Source organism: Salvelinus namaycush, chromosome 6, assembly GCF_016432855.1.
Source record: "Salvelinus namaycush isolate Seneca chromosome 6, SaNama_1.0, whole genome shotgun sequence".
NCBI classification, from domain to species: Eukaryota; Metazoa; Chordata; class Actinopteri; order Salmoniformes; family Salmonidae; genus Salvelinus; species Salvelinus namaycush.
In genome coordinates this window covers 37,569,744-37,591,345 of record NC_052312.1, presented here as the reverse complement: position 1 = coordinate 37,591,345, position 21,602 = coordinate 37,569,744, and the positions used below count along the sequence as shown (strand labels likewise).

Below are 21,602 nucleotides of genomic sequence, written 5' to 3'. Positions count from 1 at the left end.
AATCATCATGACTATGCAGAAAAAAAGGGGCTGAATCATCATGACTATGCAGAAAACAGCAAGAGGATTATTTCTACTGGTATTATGCATACAAGTTTAAACTGGAACAAAAATGTGTTATTTTTTATTAAAGTGGTCGGTGGTGTAACATGTGGATTTATAGATTTTCACAAAATATTTGATATTTCTGATTCACAGTTTGTCTCATCAGTCATGAAGGCAAAAATATACAGGCTACAGTATGAGACAGCATTTAGAACTGGAAGAAGGGCAATTCACCCTTGCAGGGATGAGTGCAGAATTAAGAAAAAAGTACTTCTAAAGTATTATTATAGTCTACAAGATTTCAAAGCAATTCAAGAAGTATTGACTAGGCCTACATTGACCATGCAAGCCACATTTATAAAAACACACATTGGCATAATATCCAAATGTAACAGAGTTTGAGGGGTTTAGAGGTTTCTTATGTTGTTAAAGGCAGTTTTTTTTTAGATAGACACAGGGTTCCAGCTATGGAGTATGAGATAATGTTTCAAATGTCTTCACTGAAAATACTGTCATAAGTGAAATATTTTTGAAAACTGGGAGGCTGAAACTGTAATGTGTTGGGAAGAGAAAAGTAGAAAATAAAAGAGGAGAAAATATTTTCCATCTACAGATCTTGTAGGACCTCCAGTAAGGTGGTGATAGACCAGGCCTGGGTCTCACAGCTGAAGGGACAGTACTGGCCATTGTCATTGGTCAGCTCAAGTAGACCCTTCCAAGATAATCTGGTAGGTGATAAGAGAAAATATTGATTATGTGACAATTACAATCAACCATAACAATTGAGTGAAACAATGGAAAAATGTAATGTACTTCTGACTCAAAAATAACATTATTCCATCGTGTGACCATTTTGGTCACTTACCGTTTAAACAATTGAGAACGTTATAGTATGTGCGGTCACTTCCATTCTTTGGCTTGTGTCTTACCTCTCCAAGTGGATGTGAAGCCTCCTCTTCACTAGGTTAGCAGTCTTGTCTTAGATCTCCCATCTTCTTGGAAAACTACAGTTCCTAGCTATTAAGAAATGTTTATGTGGGCTGTAAATGCGTTAACGGATCCTTAGTGGTACTTGAAGCCCTTAGCGACATTGAAATCCTCGCTATCCAGAGCGGTATCATAGACACCACGGTACTTCATGTCACTTCATGAGGGGAAAGGAAATAGATATGTTAACTGTGGGTTAAGAATGAAAGTCTGAGTGTGGTGCAAGAGATGGGTCTAGTCTAGTGAGTAACACAGACGTCTCCTGACTATTGCTGGGGAGCGAATCTTTGTTACGCTGTCAATTTTACAACTGTTTGTTCTCTATCTTTCACCTTTCTATCCTGATCTGATGTGTCTAAATAAAGCAACAACACAAGAAGAATGATGTACTGTATGTGAATGTGTGGATGAAATATGTCAGTGGTTGTGTCTGAAATTATACCCTATTCCCTATGGGTCCTGGTCATAAGTAGTGTTCATTCCCAGGGGACCAACGTCTTCATTCCCAGGGGACTGAGTAGCTTCTGCTCTGCCATCTCTAGTGCCTCCCCAGACTCTATCCACTGTGAACAGCTCTGGAGCCTGGAGAACACAGAGAGGGACAAGGTACAGACATCCCAGCTAACAATTCTAGGGAGAGAGAACATTTTTGTAATGTTACCTGTAATCAGGGTGCGAATGAGACATGAGCTCCCCTCTAGGCAATAAAAGTCCAACTTTGGGGGGGGGTCTCTAAATAATGATAATCTGAGTATTGGTGATACACTGGTAATGTTAAACACTCCTCCAATCGTTGTGAGATCTGATATTCTGCCCAATGCAACTTGGGCTCCCGAGTGGCACAGCGGTCTAAGGCACTGCATCACAGTGCTAAAGGCGTCACTACAGACCCTGGTTCGATTCCAGTCTGTATCACAACCAGCCTTGATTGGGAGTCACATTGGGCAGTGTACAATTGGCCCAGTCCGGGTTAGGGTTTGGCCGGGGTAGGCCTAGGTTAACAATTATGCAAATGGAGTTTACATGTTGGTCGATAAAGATCAAAAATATTTTTGGACAATTGCTGTTTGTGTCTCATGTGGTTCCACTGTTTTGCAAAAACTGTCTTGTGATAGTTACATATAATGTTAAAAAAAACTGTTTAGCATTTGCATTTAGTGTGATAATCAGAAATTACTAGGCTAACTGGCTATACAGTTATTTGGATCCCAGTTTTGCTCATGTGGATTGCAGTTTCCTTGAGCATTCAATGAATCGAGACAAACTAACGCAGCCCACTAAACTGAAGTGGGTTTGCCAAAACAACACATTTCTCTTGCAAAATGCACTAACACCATCAAAGCTTAAAATACCCATCTCAAAATTAAAATCACTACATCAAAACAGTATAATTTGTCATTAATGAGAAGATTTATTTAGCAAAATTAACTAACACCCTCTAAACTGTTATTTGCAATAGCTTCGCATACAACACGCTGTAGGCCTCACATGACAGTGATGTTAGGCCTACAGCGTGTTCTCTACCAGAATCCGCAGCGAAGTCTGTATATTCATTATCACTAAGTACACATGCTATTGGTTTATCATGGTTGTGAACACACTGTAGGCCTAACATGACATTACGGTTGGTGCACCAGGCCAGAACTTACTTCAGGCCAGGTATGGCAGTTGCATCACTTGCAACTTAGAGTACCTTTCTCAAAACGGTATAATTTGTCATCTATTAAGAAAGTAGTCTCACCATTCGTTACATAGGCCTGATATCACAACAAATATTACAGTTTTTTTGATTGCTTGTTTCTGGAATCAGGGTTCATAGTTAACACTGCCCACTAAACTGAAAGTGTGTTTGCCAAGGCAACACATTTCTCTTGAAAAAATGTATGTGTGGGGGGGGGGCAACAAAAAAAGTAGAGACACTCCCTTCATGTCAAACAGAAGTTACCCATAACATGGTTACCATGTTTTCATTCTATAAAATATTACTGTTCCAGACATGTTTCATGGGATGTTGCAAGAACATTCATGTGTTCAGCTTTCTGAGGGTTTGGAGAACGATATGTTTCATTGGAAGAACATTCCTGTGTCCAAGAACATTTAAAACACAGGACATTCTCTCATGGTCCCCTAGAGCTTTTTGTCTAGTTCTCAGCTTGTTCCTGGGACATCCCTGAAGACTGATGTTCACCTGATGGTCCCAAAGAAATGTTCTCCCAATTAAAACTTGTTTCCTTACACACCATCCCTTGTTACTGTTGCTGAGCCCATCAAGGCCCTGGTAGGTGCACCACTGATCCATTAAAGCGGCAATCCTTAGTTGCTACATCAATTTTTGGACGTATACATTTATGATATGTACCCATTGATTCTTGAAGAATATAACTTATAAATGCCTCATGTACTTAGTTCAACTGTCGTACCCATGAGAACCCCAAAAATAAACCTGTTTTATTTCAATGTTTGCAAACAAAGAAAATGTAAACAAACACTATCTAGCCTCAAAACATGGTTAAACCTATGATTTTGATATCATGGATGATCAGTCCTTGCTTCCATATCACTGTTTATGAATTTGGGAGAACTCCAGCCCTATAACTCAGCTTTTTACTGAATCAGGGATGGGGAAATCACTTTGTTATTGTTTCTACATCTGATTGCCACTTTAACAACTCTTTGCATGTTGGCAATGTTCAGGACACCCACAAACAGTGCTTTCAACATACATACAGTATATGACACACTTTGACATACATGATTATGTTGTGCATGTTCATACATACAGTCATTATTATTAAACATGTCCTCACCTGGGATTTGAACTCACAACCTCTTGGTTTACGGCATTATCATATTCCTGCTACGCCACCATGTATTTGTCAGTGATTGATTTCACATGCATTGCAAGTAAATCTCAGCTCTGTTAAAAGTACACTCGAGAAAAACATATTGTATTTATCATAGTGATTCAGGAGCAACATTAAAACACAGTAATATGCCCCACAAACATTAGACAACTACACAGAAAATCCCCAAATTGCTGAAATAAGTAAATCAAAGATGAGAGATTAGTTAGATTAACTGATAACTGACACCGGCATAGTGGCGTAGCAAGAACGGAATGTCGTGAACCAAGAGATTGTGAGTCCCAGTTGAGAACATGATGAATAATATTTACTGTATAAATGAACATAGACAATGTAATCATGTGTGTCAAATATGTAAGTTGAAAACAATGTAAGTTAAAAGCACTGCGTGTGGGTGTCGCTAACCTTGTCAACAGACAAAGAGCTGTAAATAGATCAGTGGTTCACCAATCAGGACCTTGATGGGCTGGCAACAGTAATAAGGGGTGGTGTGTAAAGTTTTTCTTTTTTGGAGAACGTTTCTTTAGGACCATCAGGCAATGTCCTAAAAATGTCTTTAGGGACGTCCCTGGAACAAGCTGGGAACTAGACAAAAACCTCCAGGAGACCATGACAGAATGTCCTGTGTTTTAAATGTCATTGGACACGTTCCCATGAAACATGTCTGGTGTGACGTTGATGAAATTTACATCAAAGCTGGGACCGAGAGACTGAAAAACAGCTTCTATCTCAAGGCCATCAGACTGTTAAATAGCCATCACTAGCCGACTACCACCCGGTTACTCAACCCTGCACCTTAGAGCCTGCTGCCCTATGTACATAGACATGGAATCACTGGTAACCTTAATAAACTGAACACTAGTCACTTTAATAATGTTTACATACTGTTTTACTCATTTCATATGTATAATACCACTGTATTCTATCGTATTTTAGTCAATGCCACTCGGACATTGCTCGTCCAAATATTTATATATTTCTCAATTCCATCGTTTTAGATGTGTGTATTGTTGTGAATTGTTAAATAATACTGCACTATTGGAGCAAGGAACACAAGCATTTCACTACACCCGCAAAATCATCTGCTAAATATGTGTATGTGACCAATAAAATTTGATTTGATTCTGAGAACATCAAATCAAATCAAATGTTATTAGTCACATGCGCCGAATACAACTCCTTACAGTGCAATGCTTACTTACAAGCCCCTAACCAACAATGCAGTTTAAAAAATACAAATAACAGGAACAAGTAATTAAAGAGCAACAGTAAAATAACAATAGCGAGACTATATACAGGGGTACCGGTACAGAGTCAATGTGCGGGGCACCAGTTAGATGGAGTAATTGAGGTAATATGTACATTTAGGTAGAGTTATTAAAGTGACTATGCATAGATAATAACAGAGAGTAGCAGAGGCGTAACAGAGGGGGGGCAACGCAAATAGTCTGGGTAGCCATTTGATTAGATGTTCAGGAGTCTTATGGCTTGGGGGTAGAAGCTATTTAGAAGCCTCTTGGACCTAGACTTGGCGGTCCGATACCGCTTGCCGTGCGGTAGCAGGGAGAACAGTCTATGACTAGGGTGGCTGGAGTTTGACAATTTGTAGGGCCTTCCTCTGACAACGCCTTGTATAAAGGTCCTGGATGGCAGGAAGCCTGGCCCCAGTGATGTACTAGGTCGTACACACTACCCTCTGTAGTGCCTTAAGCTCGGAGGCAGGTTACCTTGGTGTTTTTGGGCACAGGGAGTATGGTGGTTTGCTTAAAACATGTTGGTATTACAGACTCGGAGAGGGAGAGGTTGAAAATGTCAGTGAAGACACTTGCCAGTTGGTCAGTGTATGCTCGCAATACACGTCCTGGTAATCCGTCTGGCCCTGCGGCCTTGTGAATGTTGAACTGTTTAAAGGTCTTACTTACATCGGCTGCAGAGACCATGAACACACAGTCGTCTGGATCAGTTGGGGCTCTCATGCATGTTTCAGTGTTATTTGCCTCAAAGCGAGCATAGAAGTAGTTAAGCTTGTCTGGTAGGCTCGTGTCACTGGGCAGCTCTCGGCTGTGCTTCCCTCTGTAGTCTGTAATGGTTTGCAGGCCCTGCCACATCCGACGAGCTTCAGAGCCGGTGTAGTACAATTCAATCTTTGTCCTGTACTGACGCTTTGCCTGTTTGATGGTTCGTTGGTAGCAGCAACATTATGTACAGAATAAGTTCAAAAATAAGTTACAAACAATGCAAAAAAACGAAGAAAATTAAACACATTTGGTTAGGAGCACGTAAATCGTCAGCCATCTTCTCCGGCACCATGATACATGGCAACCATGTTCTGTGTATGTTTGGTGTGATGTTGATGCAAGGGCGTAACTTTGTGTTGCATATTGGGAGGGTCAGGGTCAATAGGTTCTGGTGATTTAAAAAAAAATAGCTGTGAAATTGTTATTTCCGGTGAATTTGTAAGAATTGTGATTCTTGTGCATTCACTGTACCCGAGTGGCAATGGGAGTGACTTTTAGCATGAGCTGAAAACTTCTTCCAATTTCTAAAGCCTGTGCTGACAAATGCAGGGTCTGATTTTGTGCCAAGTGGTGACCTCTTATTCAGAAAAATGTTGGTGCAATGGAAACATAAAACCCCCTTTATAGTGTTAGGGTTATCCAGAGTACTGACTAGCCTTTACAATACTAATGACGTAGCTAAGTATGCCTTAACAGAGCCAGAGTGGCCCATAGGGTAGGGGCCTATCTTCTTGTTTATTTAGCATGAGGCAGTTTGATGTAGAAGTATTTTCCCTGGACAGGACACTAGGACGTTAGCTACAAGGCTGAGGCAGTAAAAAGGAACAGTGCTTACCACCACAATGGCGATAGCAAAGTTAGGCCTTAGCTGCTAGTCACACCAGGGACGGGTGGCAGTTCTTGTAGATGCCTCTCTTGTGCACCAGGTCTGGATGTTTCTCATTGGGATCCTGAAGGTTGTGAGACACATCACACTGGGCACAGAAGTCGATTCAACGTATAATTCCAGTGGGATAGAACATCTCAAAGTTCTGCTGGATCCTCCTGTTCCACTCTTCACAGGGCAAAGAGATATTACGACTAAGAACAAAACAGATACACTACCGTTCAAAAGTTTGGGGTCACTTAGAATTGTCTTTGTTTTTGAAAGAAAAGCAAATTTTTTGTCCATTAAAATAACATCAAATTGATCAGAAATACAGTGTAGACATTGTTAATGTTGTAAATGACTATTGTAGCTAGAAACGGCTGATTTCTTATGAAATATCTACATAGGCGTACAGAGGCCCATTATCAGCAACCATCACTCCTGTGTTCCAATGGTGTAGGTGTAGCTGGGATTCCTTTGAGCTTTGTCACTCTCTCCCATCTTGTCCATCCATGTCCCACAGTTAAAACAATTTCCTCAATAGACAAACCCAGTCTTCATTCACCCTGACCTTAACATTAAACCCTGGTGGGGAAAGACAACCAAGTCATGAGAAAAAGAAAAAAGCTGATCAACCCTGCATCTGTAAATGAAACATACTCTTAAGTTAATGAAAAAAACTTCGGAAACTATTCAGACCCCTTGACTATTTTCACATTTTGTTACGTTACAGCCGTATTCTAAAAATGATTAAATCGTTTTTTTCTCTCTCAATCTACACACAATAACCAATTAAGAAGTAAAAAGAGGTTTAGACATTTTTGCTCATTTATTTTAAAAATATATATAGAAATATATTATAAGTATTCAGACCCTTTACTCAGTACTTTGTTGAAGCACCTTTGACAGCGATGACAGCCTCAAGTCTTCTTGGATATGACCCTACAAGCGTGGCACATCTTTATTTGGGGAGTTCCTCCCATTCTTCTCTGCAGATCCTCTCAAGCTCTGTCAGGTTGGATGGGGAGCGTTGCCGCACAGCTTTTTTCAGGTCTCTCCTGAGATGTTCGCTCGGGTTCAAGTCCGGGCTCTGGCTGGGCCACTCAAGGACATTCAGAGATTTGTCCCAAAGCCACTCCTGCGTTGTCTTGGCTGTGAGGGTCGTTGTCCTGTTGGAAGGTGAACCTTTGCCCAGTCTGAGGTCCTGAGTCCTCTGGAGCAGGTTTTCATCAAGGATGTCTCTGTACTTTGCTCTGTTCATCTTTCTCTCGATCCTGACTAGTCTCCCAGTCCCTGCCACTGAAAAACATCCCCACAGCATGATGCTGCCACAACCATGCTTCCCCGAAAGGATGGTGCCAGGTTTCCTCCGGACGTGACGCTTGGCATTCAGGCCAAAGAGTTCAATCTTGGTTTCATCAGACCAGATAATCTTGTTTCTCATGGTCTGAGAGTCTTTAGGTTCCTTCTGGCAAACTCCAAGTGGGCTGTCACGTGCCTTTTACTGAGGAGTGGCTTCCGTCTGGCTACCCTACCATAAAGGCCTGATTGGTGGAGTGCTGCAGAGATGGTTGTCCTTCTGGAAGGTTCTCCCATCTCCACAGAGGAACTCTAGAGCTCTGTCAGAGTGACCATTGGGTTCTTGGTCACCTCCCTGACCATGGCCCCTCTCCCCCGACTGCTCAGTTTGGCCGGGTGGTTCCAAACTTCTTCCATTTAAGAATTATGGAGGCCATTGTTTGTAACCTTCTCCAGATCTGTGCCTCGACACAATTCTGTCTCGGACATCTACGGATTCCTTCGACCTCATGGCTTGATTTTTGCTCTGACATGCACGGTCAACAGTGGGACATTACATAGACAGGTTCCAAATCATATACAATCAATTGAATGTACCACAGGTGGACTCCAATCAAGTTGTAGAAACATCTCAAAGATGATCAATGAAAACAATAAGCACCTGAGCTCAATTTCGACTCTCATATCAAAGGGTCTGAATAATTATGTAAATAAGGTATTTATGATTTTTATTTTTAATAAATTTGCCAAAATTTCTAAAAACCTGTTTTCACTTTGTCATAGTGGGGTATTGTGTGTAGTAGATTACTGAGGAGTATTATGTTTTAATCCATTTTAGAATAAGGCTGTAATGTAACAAAATGTGGGGGAAAATCAAGGGGTCTGAATACTTTCTGAAGGCACTGTATGTGTTTATTTATTAATTCATTTTTACTCTGTTTTCTCCACAATTTTGTGGTATCTAATTGGTAGTTACAGTCATGTCCCATTGCTGCAACTCCCGTAAGGACTCAGAAGAGGCGAAGGTCGAGAGCCACACTGTTTCTTGGCACAATGCCCACTTAACCCGGAAGCCAGCAGCACCAATGTGTCAGAGGAAACACAGTGCACCTGGCAACCGTGTCAGCGTGCACTGCACCTGGCCTGCCACAGGAGTCGCTAGTGAACGATGGGACAAGGACATTCCTGCCGGCCAAACCCTCCCCTAAACCTGACGACGCTAGGCCAATTGTGCGCCACCCTATGGGTCTCCCGGTCGCGGACGGCTGCGACAGAGTCTGGACTCGAACTCAGAATCTCTAGTAGCACAGCTAGCACTGCGATGCAATGTATGTGTATGCGTGTGTGTGTTCGTTCTTCTATCCTTGTGGGGACATAAAATCTCCCAAAGTCCCCACAAGGATAGTAAAACAAGGAAAATCCTTTCATATGTCCCCATGAGGACAAAGGCTATTTTTAGTTTTGGGGTTAGGTTTAAGATTAGGGTTACAATTAGAGTTAATGTAATGCGTTAGTTGTTAGGTGTTAGGTTTAGGGTTTGGGCTAGGGTTAAGGTTAGGGAAAATAGGATTTTGAATGGAAATACATTTTAGGTCCTCACGAGGATAGAAGAACAAACCTTGTGTGTGTGTTTAAGAACTTTAAGAAAGTTGAAGCTCATTTACAGCATTTGTATACAATTGAAAAACTCTAAAATGCAATTTGGAGAACAGAAAAAACAAGCAGAAATTAGCCCAACCATTATCACATTGGTTGCTGTAGCTTCATTCCCCTCAGTCGATCTAAAAACACATAGCCTATTAGCTAAACAATCAGGGGTTGGAACCGGTTCAGGGAACAGAAAACTGTAAAATAACAAACATTTTCAAGGAACATAAATGGAAACGAAGTAGTCCATACTGTTCCGGAACAGAACCATTATTTTTAAAACATGGGAACCGGTTAATCACGTTCTTTAGGTTCCTAGTCCCACAAAAAAACGCAACAAAGTGCATCTGCAAAGCCCTCACTCTGTCACTCAGAAATGTATTCCAGTATCTGCCTGCAAGCTGAAAATCTTTGCCCGTGTGTGCGTGTTTAGGCTACCTGCCCCTCCCCCCTCCAACGCATAGGCTACTGTACTGACGTTACCATAGGCTACTGTACTGCCGTTACCATAGGCTACTGTACTGACGTTACCATAGGCTACTGTACTGACGTTACAAGCGTGGTTCAGAAGATAGGAGAGATTTTTAATTAGCTAGAGAAGAATGGATTCACTTTTTTCAATGGTAGTTAAGGATACAATAGGCCTAGTTATCACCTTTCACATTGGATTTCTAACTACAAAAACGTAAGATGTGTTTATAAATTCTGGTGCCGCTTTTTACACACGCCTGTGAGCTAGCTAGCTCAAATGACATTCAAAGTTCTTTCATAGAAGCCGCTCCTCCTAGTTATAATACTGTGGACCCAATTAAGATAATGCATGTCATAACAAGATGCCCAGCGCTTCAAGCCTCAACTCTCTCTCCACCCATAACATTTCAGTCGCATCTTGAGTCATAGGCTACACTTGTCTGTCCATCACGTATGTAAATAACTTGCATGCCTGCTTTATCAGCAGTGATGGGTGAAGTAATTTAATGAGCTAAATGTAAAAAATAAAAATTCACAGGTTAAAAAAGGAACAGAAAGGAAAGATAAACCAATTTTTGTAAAAAATGTTTTACCTTTATTTAACTAGGCCAGTGTGTTCAACTAGGGGTTGGATCGGGTTAGAACTTTTTTTGCTAGTCGGAACAGTGGTACGGAATGAAAAAATAACAAAAAATAGTGGTTCTGTTCAGAACTAAATGATTAGCCGCTACATATTAACTGGGCACGTGCACAGTGTTCACGGTTGGTAATTCGGCCATGATTACTACAAATTTAGATAGCTGGCTAGACTAACTAGACCAATTTAACAAAAATGTTAACTGACATGGGCTAATTGAATGCCTGTCAATGAGTCACATATAACAAGAGGGAAATTGCTGATGCACAACCAAGTTTCAAAACTGCACCTTGTGTATTCTACCATTCTAACTCCCAACAGTAGGTTGAGTCCAAAATATATTTTTTAATAACATTTTTAGTCCAGACCTCGGTGTCCGCATATGTAGCTACTGCCCTGTGTGCCATCATCTGTCATGTTGCGGTCTATCTGTGGTCCAGCGTTCCTCTCCCTGAACTCCACCCCTTGCATGTGATGCGTCATCGCTTCATGAATGACATCATACAGCGGCTGGATCTGCAGAAGTGACATTGCAAATCCACTTTGATATGTACAGTCAATAAAGACAAGTAAAATTGAACACTGTCTACAAAAGTGTGTGTGTGTACCCAGGCTCCGGCAGGCTGTGGCTTGGACATGTTTGTGGGGTACATCCTGGCCACAGGGAACATGAGGACGTCGACACTGTCAGGCACCATGTTGCAGTAGTCATGAACGCACTGCAGCCACCACCACACTGCGTCACGGCAGTTATAGCGAGTGCCAGTCCTGTGACACTGCAGGTTGGGGTTCAGGCCACACCTCAGGCTGCCGCGAACACCAGGATGAAGTTTATGTGGAAAAAAGTGACAGATATAAGCCATTAGATAAATTTAAGCAATCATCTGTATAACCCTGATAAAGGTCTGTTGACCAAAACGTTTATGTGAGATGCATTCAATTGTTTGGCAGCATCCAAAATCACAGGTGCACTGGAGTTTCTTACTTTTTATGGATAGTTTTATTCTCCATGCACATGGAAACTTTATAGGTGAGAGCTGAGAGTGTGAGACATAACTGGCCTCCAGATGTCTTCCTGTCACCAGCATCAGACCTCGCAGCACGATGAAGTTGTCCCGGCTCCAGCAACGGAAGATCCCAGCTGCAAAATGAGGGAAACCTGAATGTGCCAGAAAGACAAACATTAATATCGGCCACCCAGTAACTGAAAGAGAAAGAAAGGGAGCAACATTATGTGGATGTATCTGTATCTCTGTAACAGTACAGTCAGAGGGATTTTCCATACCCAGAAGGGCAAAAATAAAGTTGTAATGAATTGGATTTAAATTGAACTTGACTGAATTGAAAGCCTTACCTGCAGCCAGGGAAACACATCACTGCTCTTTATCATTGGATATATCGTTGAGACAGTAGGGCACGTCGTGCAGCATGGGTGCGAGGGAGGCAGGGACATGGCCAGGTGCAGGCCCACACCACACATCTGTACTGAGCCCAGAGCTAACTGCTTCACCAGGGTGGAACCAGTCTGGATAAAGCTTAACACACAAATATTATAAACTGAAGGACTGTCCATGAACTTAGAGGTTTGTGGAACATTTTCAAGTTAATTCAGAACAGCAGTATTTCTTTTACTCTGGTCATGACTAGTCTTGTTGACAAATTCAGATTTTTCAATTTTATTTCTGAATAGGAATAGCAAGTTGTCATTAAAGACAGTTTTACATTTGATTGATGGTTGTATAGACCCCAACAATGATGGAGTCAAAGTAGCACAGCACCAGGTAACCAGTGATGTACAAGGGATATGTGAACATAGCCTGGAACCACTTGCTCACATGGAGGGACAACACGAGACATATCATTTAACTGCAGAACAGTATTTGTTTATAGTCACCACCAGTCTAAAAAAAAACACTGAGCGAACAAAACATTAGGAACACCTTCCTAATATTGAGTTGCACCCGTTTGCCCTCAGAACAGCCTCAGTTCATCAGGACATGGACTCTACAAGGTGTCGAAAGCGTTCCAAAGGGATGCTGGCACATGTTGACTCTAATTGCGTCAAGTTGGCTGGATGTCCTTTCTATGGTGGACCATTCTTGATACACAGGAAACTGTTGAGGGTGAAAAATCCAACAACGTTGTAGTTTGACACATTCAAACCAGTGTGCCTGATACCTACTACCACACCCCGTTCAAAGCCACTTCAATCTTTTGTCCTGCCCATTCACCCTCTGAATGTCACACATACTATACACAATCCATGTCTCAATTGTCTCAAGGCTTAAAAAATATATTTTGAAACTATCCCCTCCCCTTTATCTACACTGACTAAAGTGGATTTAACAAGTGACATCAATAAAGGATCATAGCTTTCACCTGGATTCACCTGGTCAGTCTGTCATGGAAAGAGCAGGTGTTCTTAATGTTTTGTACACCAAGTGTAAACAGTACATAATCAATGCAATACAACACAGCTGCAAAGATTGTGTGTGATGTGGTTTGTTTTGTTAGGTTTGTAAGTCTACTGCTTGCTCAAGAGGTAGATTACCATTTACCAGTAGAAGACAGCATAGTCTTATGGTAGTTAATTTTGTGAATGAATAGGCCCTATGTCTGCAATGCATATGTCAGATATTGTATGGGCTGAGATTCATCACAAAAACAACCAAGTAAAAGAATCATGTTGAGTAACTGTACTGCCAGTGGAGTAGTGAGTACGGCTGGAGAGTTGGCGTCAAGCACACTACCTGTCTTGTAGTGATTACAGAAGTGGACGAGATGTCTCCTCAGAACCCCCACCTACTCCTGGAACTTGGGGTCCAGACTCGTCCTGGGAGGACAACATGGGTTACAGACTACTAGAGTCTGTAAGTTTTACTTCAAATTAGATAAAAATGTATTGGTCGCATTCACAAATTTGCAGATGTTATCGCAGGTGCAGCAAAATGCTTATACAAACATAATACCAAACGTTTTTAAAGAAATAAGAAATTAAGAAATATCAGAACGAGTAATATCAGTCTCCGGAATTTATATACAGTACCAGTCAAAAGTTTGGACACACCTACTCATTCAAGGGTTTTTATTTATTTTTACTATTTTCTACATTGTAGAATAACAGTGAAGACATCAAAACTATGAAATAACACACTTGGAATCATGTAGTAACCAAAAAAGTGTTAAATCAAAATATATTTTTCGATTCTTTAAAGTAGCCACCCTTTGCCTTGATGACAGCTTTGAACAATCTTGGCATTCTCTCAACCAGCTTCACCTGGAATGCTTTTCCAACAGTTTTGAAGGAGTTCTCACATGCTGAGCACTTGTTGGCTGCTTTTCCTTCACTCTGCGGTCCAACTCATCCCAAACCATCTCAATTGGGTTGAGGTCGGGTGATTGCGGAGGCCAGGTCATCTGATGCAGCACTCCATCACTCTCCTTCTTGGTCAAATTGCACTTACACAGCCTGGAGGTGTGTTGGGTCATTGTCCTGTTGAAAAACAAATGATAGTCCCACTAAGCGTAAACCAGATGGGATGGCGTATCGCTGCAGAATGCTGTGGTAGCCATGCTGGTTAAGTGTGCCTTGAACGCTAAATAAATCACTGACCGTGTCACCAGCAAAGCACCCCTACACCATTTCACCTCCTCTTCCATGCTTCCCAGTGGGAACTACACGTGAGATCATCCGTTCACCTGCTCACCACAAAGGACAGATTTCCACCGGTCTAATGTCAATTTCTCATGTTTCTTGGCTTCTTATTGGTGTCCTTTAGTAGTAGATTCACGAGGTCTCCTCTGAAAAGTTGATGTTGAGATGTCTGTTACTTGAACTCTGTGACGCATTTATTTGGGCTGCAATTTCTGAGGCTGGTAACTCTAATGAACTTATATTCTGCAGCAGAGGTAACTCTGGGTCATAAAGCTTGATGGTTTTTGCGACTGCACTTCAAGAAACTTTCAAAGTTCTTGAAATGTTCTGGATTGACTGACCATGTCTTAATTAAAGTAATGATGGACTGTCGTTTCTCTTTGCTTATTTGAGCTGTTCTTGCCATAATATGGACTTGGTCTTTTACCAAACAGGGCTATCTTCTGTATACCAAACCTACCTTGTCACAACACAACTGATTGGCTCAAATGCATTAAGGAAAGAAATTCCACAAATGCATTCCAGGTGATTACCTCATGAAGCTGTTGGAGAGAATGCAGTGTGCAAAGCTGTCAAGGTAAAGGGAGGATACTTTGAAGAATCTCAAATATCAAATATACTTTTTGATTTGTTTAACACTTTTTTGGTTACTACATGATTCCATATGTTATTTCATAGTTTTGATGTTTAAAAAAGATATATATATATATATTTCACCTTTATTTAACCAGGTAGGCAAGTTGAGAACAGGTTCTCATTTACAACTGCGACCTGGCCAAGATAAAGCAAAGCAGTTCGACACATATAAGAACACATGGAGTAAAACAAACATACAGTCAATAATACTGTAGAAAAATCAGTCTATATACAATGTGAGCAAATAAGTTGAGATAAGGGAGGTAAAGGCAATAAATAGGCCATGGTGGCAAAGTAAATACAATATAGCAATTAAAACACTGGAATGGTAGATTTGACAGTAGATGAGTGTGCGAAGTAGAAATACTTGCGTGCAAAATAAATAAATACATTAGGGGAAGAGGTAGTTGTTTGGGCTATTTATAGATGGGCTATGTACAGGTGCAGTGAGCTGCTCTGACAGCTGGTGCTTAAAGCTAGTGAGGGAGATAAGTGTTTCCAGTTTCAGAGATTTTTGTAGTTCGTTCCAGTCAATGGCAGCAGAGAACTGGAAGGAGAGGCGGTGTCGTCTGCGTAGAGGTGGATCAGAGACTCACCAGCAGCAAGAGCGACATCATTGATGTATACAGAGAAGAGAGTCGACCCAAGAATTGAACCCTGTGGCACCCCCATAGAGACTGCCAGAGGCCCGGACAACAGGCCCTCAGATTTGACACACTGAACTCTGTCTGAGAAGTAGTTGGTGAACCAGGTGAGGCAATCATTTGAGAAACCAAGGCTGTTGAGTCTGCCGATGAGGATGTGGTGATTGACAGAGTCGAAAGCCTTGGCCAGGTCAATGAATACGGCATTCTGAATGAATACGGATGTCTTCAATATTATTCTACATTGTAGAAAACAGTAAAAATAAAGAAACTCTTGAATGAGTAGGTGTCCAAACTTTTGACTGGTACTGTATATATGTGTGTGTATATATACATATATCATGTTTGGTATACTCAGTGTATGTCTGGTGTGTAATGTGAATAGACAGTATATGAATAGAAACGGAGTGTACAGCAGTAGTTATATAGGATGAGCCATGACTTGTCACCCACAGGCCATGTGTATCATTTGTCTCAGAGTAGGCGTGCTGATTTAGATCATATTACATGGACACACGGGACACTCCTACTCTGACACTTGATACATAGGGCACCTGGGACAATCAATAGGACAGTGTATTCTTACCTGAACAATATCACACTACCAGGGTGAGCTGTTCAAATTTAGTCTGCTTAACAAATTCACTGCGGCCCTTACCAGTGACGTCAGCATGCTTCACAATCTTGCTGTCATGTTGCTGGACAGTTCCAGTAGAAATAATGGTACTAGCAGTGCCTTACAAAAGGAATATAACTCATGTACATGTGTATAGACTGAAGTGACCCAAGCACAAAACATCAGGTCTAAGAACAGCCCTTAATTATCACACAATAATCCCCAGGTTCTCATGTCTTATAAACTAAAATTGTCCATTGTGTACAATCACATGCCAGGCATATAGAGACATGCCTGTAACCCTAGCTGGGAGGTAAAGTTGTAATTCTATGGTGCTGTTTTCATGTTACCTGGATGTGTTCTCTGATGTCTACAGTGTGCTTAGGCAGACTGTTGATGCCGTTCCTGTCTTTCGGGTTTGACCCAGCGATCCGATCCTCTCCACAGTCCTGGCCTCCAGAACCCACCACCTCTTTTTGAAAGATTTTGTACAGTGGTGGAAAAAAATACTACATTTGTTTTACTTGAGTAAAAGTAAAAGCTATACATCAAATTCCTCACATTAAGCAAACCAAACACCATTTTAATTTGCTTTTTTAATTTACAGACAGGGGCACACTCCAGCATTCACAAATACAGTGATTCTGCCAGATCAGAGGCAGTAGGGGTTACAAGGAGTTATGTTGATAGGTTTGTGAATTGCACCATATCGTTGTCATGGGTAACGTCGAGGAACATGGCATGGGCGATAGAGGGCACTAGACGTCTGAGGCTGGGCTGAACGAACGAGCCCACAGGCTCTCCACCAAATGTGTAGACCAGCCTGCCCTCCTCGTGACGCTCTCCTGCACTCATGGCCTCTGAGGAACAGAGACAGACAGAGAGATAGAGATTGTTATTGTAGCAACTAGATAAAACAGGCAAATGGTTATAGCCAATATTCTAATATTACCCCCAACGGTCCTTTTTAGCCAAGAGACAATCAATTGCAGATGTATTTAATTTCATGTGTATCAATATACCATGAACAAAGGCAATACCCAACTGTTGAAGCAAAACAGAAACAGTGAACACTTATTTTTCAATTTCTACCAGATTATGTAGCCTGGTCCCAGATCTGTATGTGCTCTGGTTAACTCCAATGCTCAACTCATTTCCTAATTGTCAAGGAGTTGGCATGATTTCACAAATAGACTGGCAGTCAGGCTATAGATTACGTGCCATTTGTGCATTTCCCAGGCTCTTACCTCTGATGAGGGAGATAATGGCCAGTCTAGTGACAAAGACATTGTCCAGCTCCTCGCTGCCCGTGAACAGCTCAGCCACCATACACAGGTCCGGCTTCAGCTTGCGAGCTCTCTCCAGCATGGACTACATATAACACAGCCACACCACATATACACAGACCAGGGCACACAATGCAACACAGGCAATGTTGGGGAAGGGAGAAAGAGATAGATGAGACAAGAGAGGAGGAGAGGGCGAGAGATGGGAAGAGGATATAGAAAGAGATAGATATGAGACAAGAGAGGAGGAGAGGGCAAGAGATGGGAAAGGGAAAGTGAAGGGGTACAGGCTTTGGCAAGAAATAAAGTAAATATGAAAACGACATACAGAGGGGAGGGGGACATGTCAATTACCAGGCAACAAACAAGTTAATGGTGGGAATTAGCCCGGTTAAAGGGATGTTGGGAAATGTAGTAACAAAATCAATTTATGTTTAAGTGAATGTGCAAAGGTAGTCCGGTGATAATGGAAAATATAGTTATACACTTAATGTTTTGTATATTAAGAACACCTGTTATGTGCCTTTGAACAGGGTATGGTAGTAGGTGCCAGGCACAGTGGTTTGTGTCAAGAACTGCATCGCTGCTGGGTTTTTCACACTCAACCGTTTCCAGTGTGTATAAAGAATGCTCTACCTCCCAAAGGACTTCCTGCCATCTTGACAACTGTGGGAAGCATCAGAGTCAGCATTGCCCCCCCCCCCCCCAAAAAAGGGGAGGGGGGGGGCACAACTCAATATTAGGGATGTGTTCCTAATGTTTGGTATACTCCGTGTATATTAATGATTTTTTACAAAAGATGTGAGATTTAAAGTAAGCAGTGGAATAAGATGACCAATAGAAAGAGAGCAGGAGAGACAGACAGATTTAGCATCATGCTCAGTCAGGACAATGCATTAGTCCAGTTCCCGTACAGTCCTACACCACGATATGGCAGTAGCATGGCCTCTGACCAGACTATCACATACAGGTTAGGTCTGACCGCCTTGGCTGGTGCCAGCATCGCCTACAGAGACCACCACATCACAGTAAAGAATCCTGGGGCTACAATTTGTTCTTAAACACTACTGTGCTGTGATAAAGTATTTGCCCCCTTTCACGGCACTGTATGTACTTAGATTTATTTGACAGCATTGGTAATTTTTCATAACGCTCTAGATGTTCCACATTCACACAAGATGGCAGGAAGACTAGGGGTTCCCTTTTCTAGAAAGACTTCAGCGTTTTCCCCCTAGCAATAGAGGATAATGTTGGCCTAGTAACACCTGTAATACTCAGTACATTCAATTTAAGAGTATCATGGAAAATATTCACCAGGATATGCAGATATGAATGTGTGGATCTACAGTCAGATCAGCATGCTGTATCTCGGTCATGCAAGTGTAGCGAAGCGACAGTTGTCCAGGCGTACGCCTGTAAATTGTTTGGTCGTGATCTCTGTGTACTACTTCATGTCTCCCCAGCAGATCAGCTCTCCCCTCAGCAGCACAGCTTCAGGCTGTCTCCCCAGCAGATCAGCTCTCCCCTCAGCAGCACAGCTTCAGGCTGTCTCCCCAGCAGATCAGCTCTCCCCCCAGCAGCACAGCTTCAGGCTGTCTCCCCAGCAGATCAGCTCTCCCCTCAGCAACACAGCTTCAGGCTGTCTCCCCAGCAGGTCAGCTCTCCCCTCAGCAGCACAGCTTCAGGCTGTCTCCCCAGCAGGTCAGCTCTCCCCTCAGCAGCACAGCTTCAGGCTGTCTCCCCAGCAGATCAGCTCTCCCCTCAGGTACAAGGTAGAGACAGACAGGGATGAAACAGAAGAGTTAGAAATATCAATGATATCTAAAACGAAAAAGAGTCACATTTCTCAGGAAAAGGTCAATCTTTACCACCCCCTTTTGGTATAGACTGGATATGGCAATTATAGGACGAAACTAGGCCACAGTTACAACAGCACTAGCAGCTGACCTGGAACCTTATACTACCGAACTATCAGCTGACCTGGAACCTAATACTACCGAACTATGAGCTGACCTGTAACCTAATACTACCGAACTATCAGCTGACCTGTAACCTAATACTACTGAACTATCAGCTGACCTGGAACCTAATACCACTGAACTATCAGCTGACCTGGAACCTAATACCACTGAACTATCAGCTGACCTGGAACCTAATACCACTGAACTATCAGCTGACCTGGAACCTAATACCACTGAACTATCAGCTGACCTGGAACCTAATACCACTGAACTATCAGCTGACCTGGAACCTAATACCACTGAACTATCAGCTGACCTGGAACCTAATACCACTGAACTATCAGCTGACCTGGAACCTAATACCACTGAACTATCAGCTGACCTGGAACCTAATACCACTGAACTATCAGCTGACCTGGAACCTAATACTACTGAACTATCAGCTGACCTGGAACCTAATACTACTGAACTATCAGCTGACCTGGAACCTAATACTACTGAACTATCAGCTGACCTGGAACCTAATACTACTGAACTATCAGCTGACCTGGCTCTGCAAAGTTCCTCAGGGGGTCATCTGACATCACCCAACCGTTGTGGGCCAGGAAGTGTCTGTCTGGCTCATCAGCTGCATTTCCTGGTCAAATGCCAAGTTGTCCTCTGGTGAAATATCTGCACACCACTGGATGTTTCCCGGTGACAGGTCCCAATTTAGGCTGGTGGTCCGCAAGGTGTTTATAAATTACATTTCCCACGATGCAGTTCTAGCGCTCAACATTAAGCTCCTCAACCAGTTACAACACTCCAGGACAGATGAGGGCTCATTACTGTAACACAAACACAGGAGTGACAAACATTTGTAGATCCAACACCAGTGACAAGGTAACACCAAGCTCAAGATTACTGGGATCATTTTCTTCAAGGTATTCCCGCTCCTCTACAATTGGTCTAAAGCACCCGGACATAAAAATTGTAATTGTCTTATAGAAGGTAGCATACAATATACGGTGATTCGACAAAATTAGCAATTACTCTGTGTGAGCGGGTCTATTGCAATAATGGAGTATCCTAAAGCAGACATGTTTTGTGGCCACATATGGTTTGTTTACGTTTCTACTGTTGAGGCTTAGAGGGAGTTGAAGTAGACTTACAGCTCCATCTAGCGGTCGCGTCGGGGACAACAGTTGACAACTATAGCATTAGCTTAACCCTAACCCTTCTCCTAACCTGCTATGTTAATTCACCTAAACTGCTGTGTTAATATCCTAATCTGCTGTGGCGACAAATCATACCACTAACCTCACAATCGTGTAATTCGCAAACATTCAATGAAATACTTCACTCAGTATAGTCACGCTCACCAAGTCCAACTTTGAATCGTTGATATCCCAGGATTATATGCGCAATAGCCCTGGGGACGAGGTTAGATGGTTCCTCACCCTGAAAGTAATCTATGGGCCAGGAGAAACTAATCCATGGTTGTCATGGGTCTAAATCACATCCCTATTATTGCAGTTGAAACAAACTGACCTGAGGTGGTGCTGGATGTAGGCCTAGAGGAGCATGGTTGATGGACTCTCCCCAGCTGAGCTTGGTGTTTCCATTCTATGTGGGTTAAAATAAACTTGAACATCTTATTGGGAAACATGAATAAGTAGACCTTGTCATTTCTAAAAACATGTACACTCGTTTGTCCTAAATAAAATACAGGTAGTTGACAGACAACATCTTTGAAGGTCCTCCACAGCTTTAGCCAGTTGTTGGAGTTGGGGACGTCCATAACACAGCAGAGACAACCCAAGAAACCATTCTCGTAACATGTTTCTGCTGTTCTATGGCGGTATCACTGCAGAAAGAGGTCAAGACAAACTATTCAGAGAAGTGACAGGTTAGCATCCCTCAAGGGCTATAAAGTCACCTTCAAGTGTACAATTTAATGAATGACAAGAATAAAATAGCCAACACAAG

At 42.1% G+C, this 21,602-nt stretch overlaps 1 pseudogene; it reads right to left on the bottom strand.

Annotated features, from left to right (window-relative positions):
- Window positions 1-652: 652 nt before the first annotated feature.
- On the bottom strand, window positions 653-18,302 carry LOC120049114 (annotated as a pseudogene).
- Window positions 18,303-21,602: the final 3,300 nt, after the last annotated feature.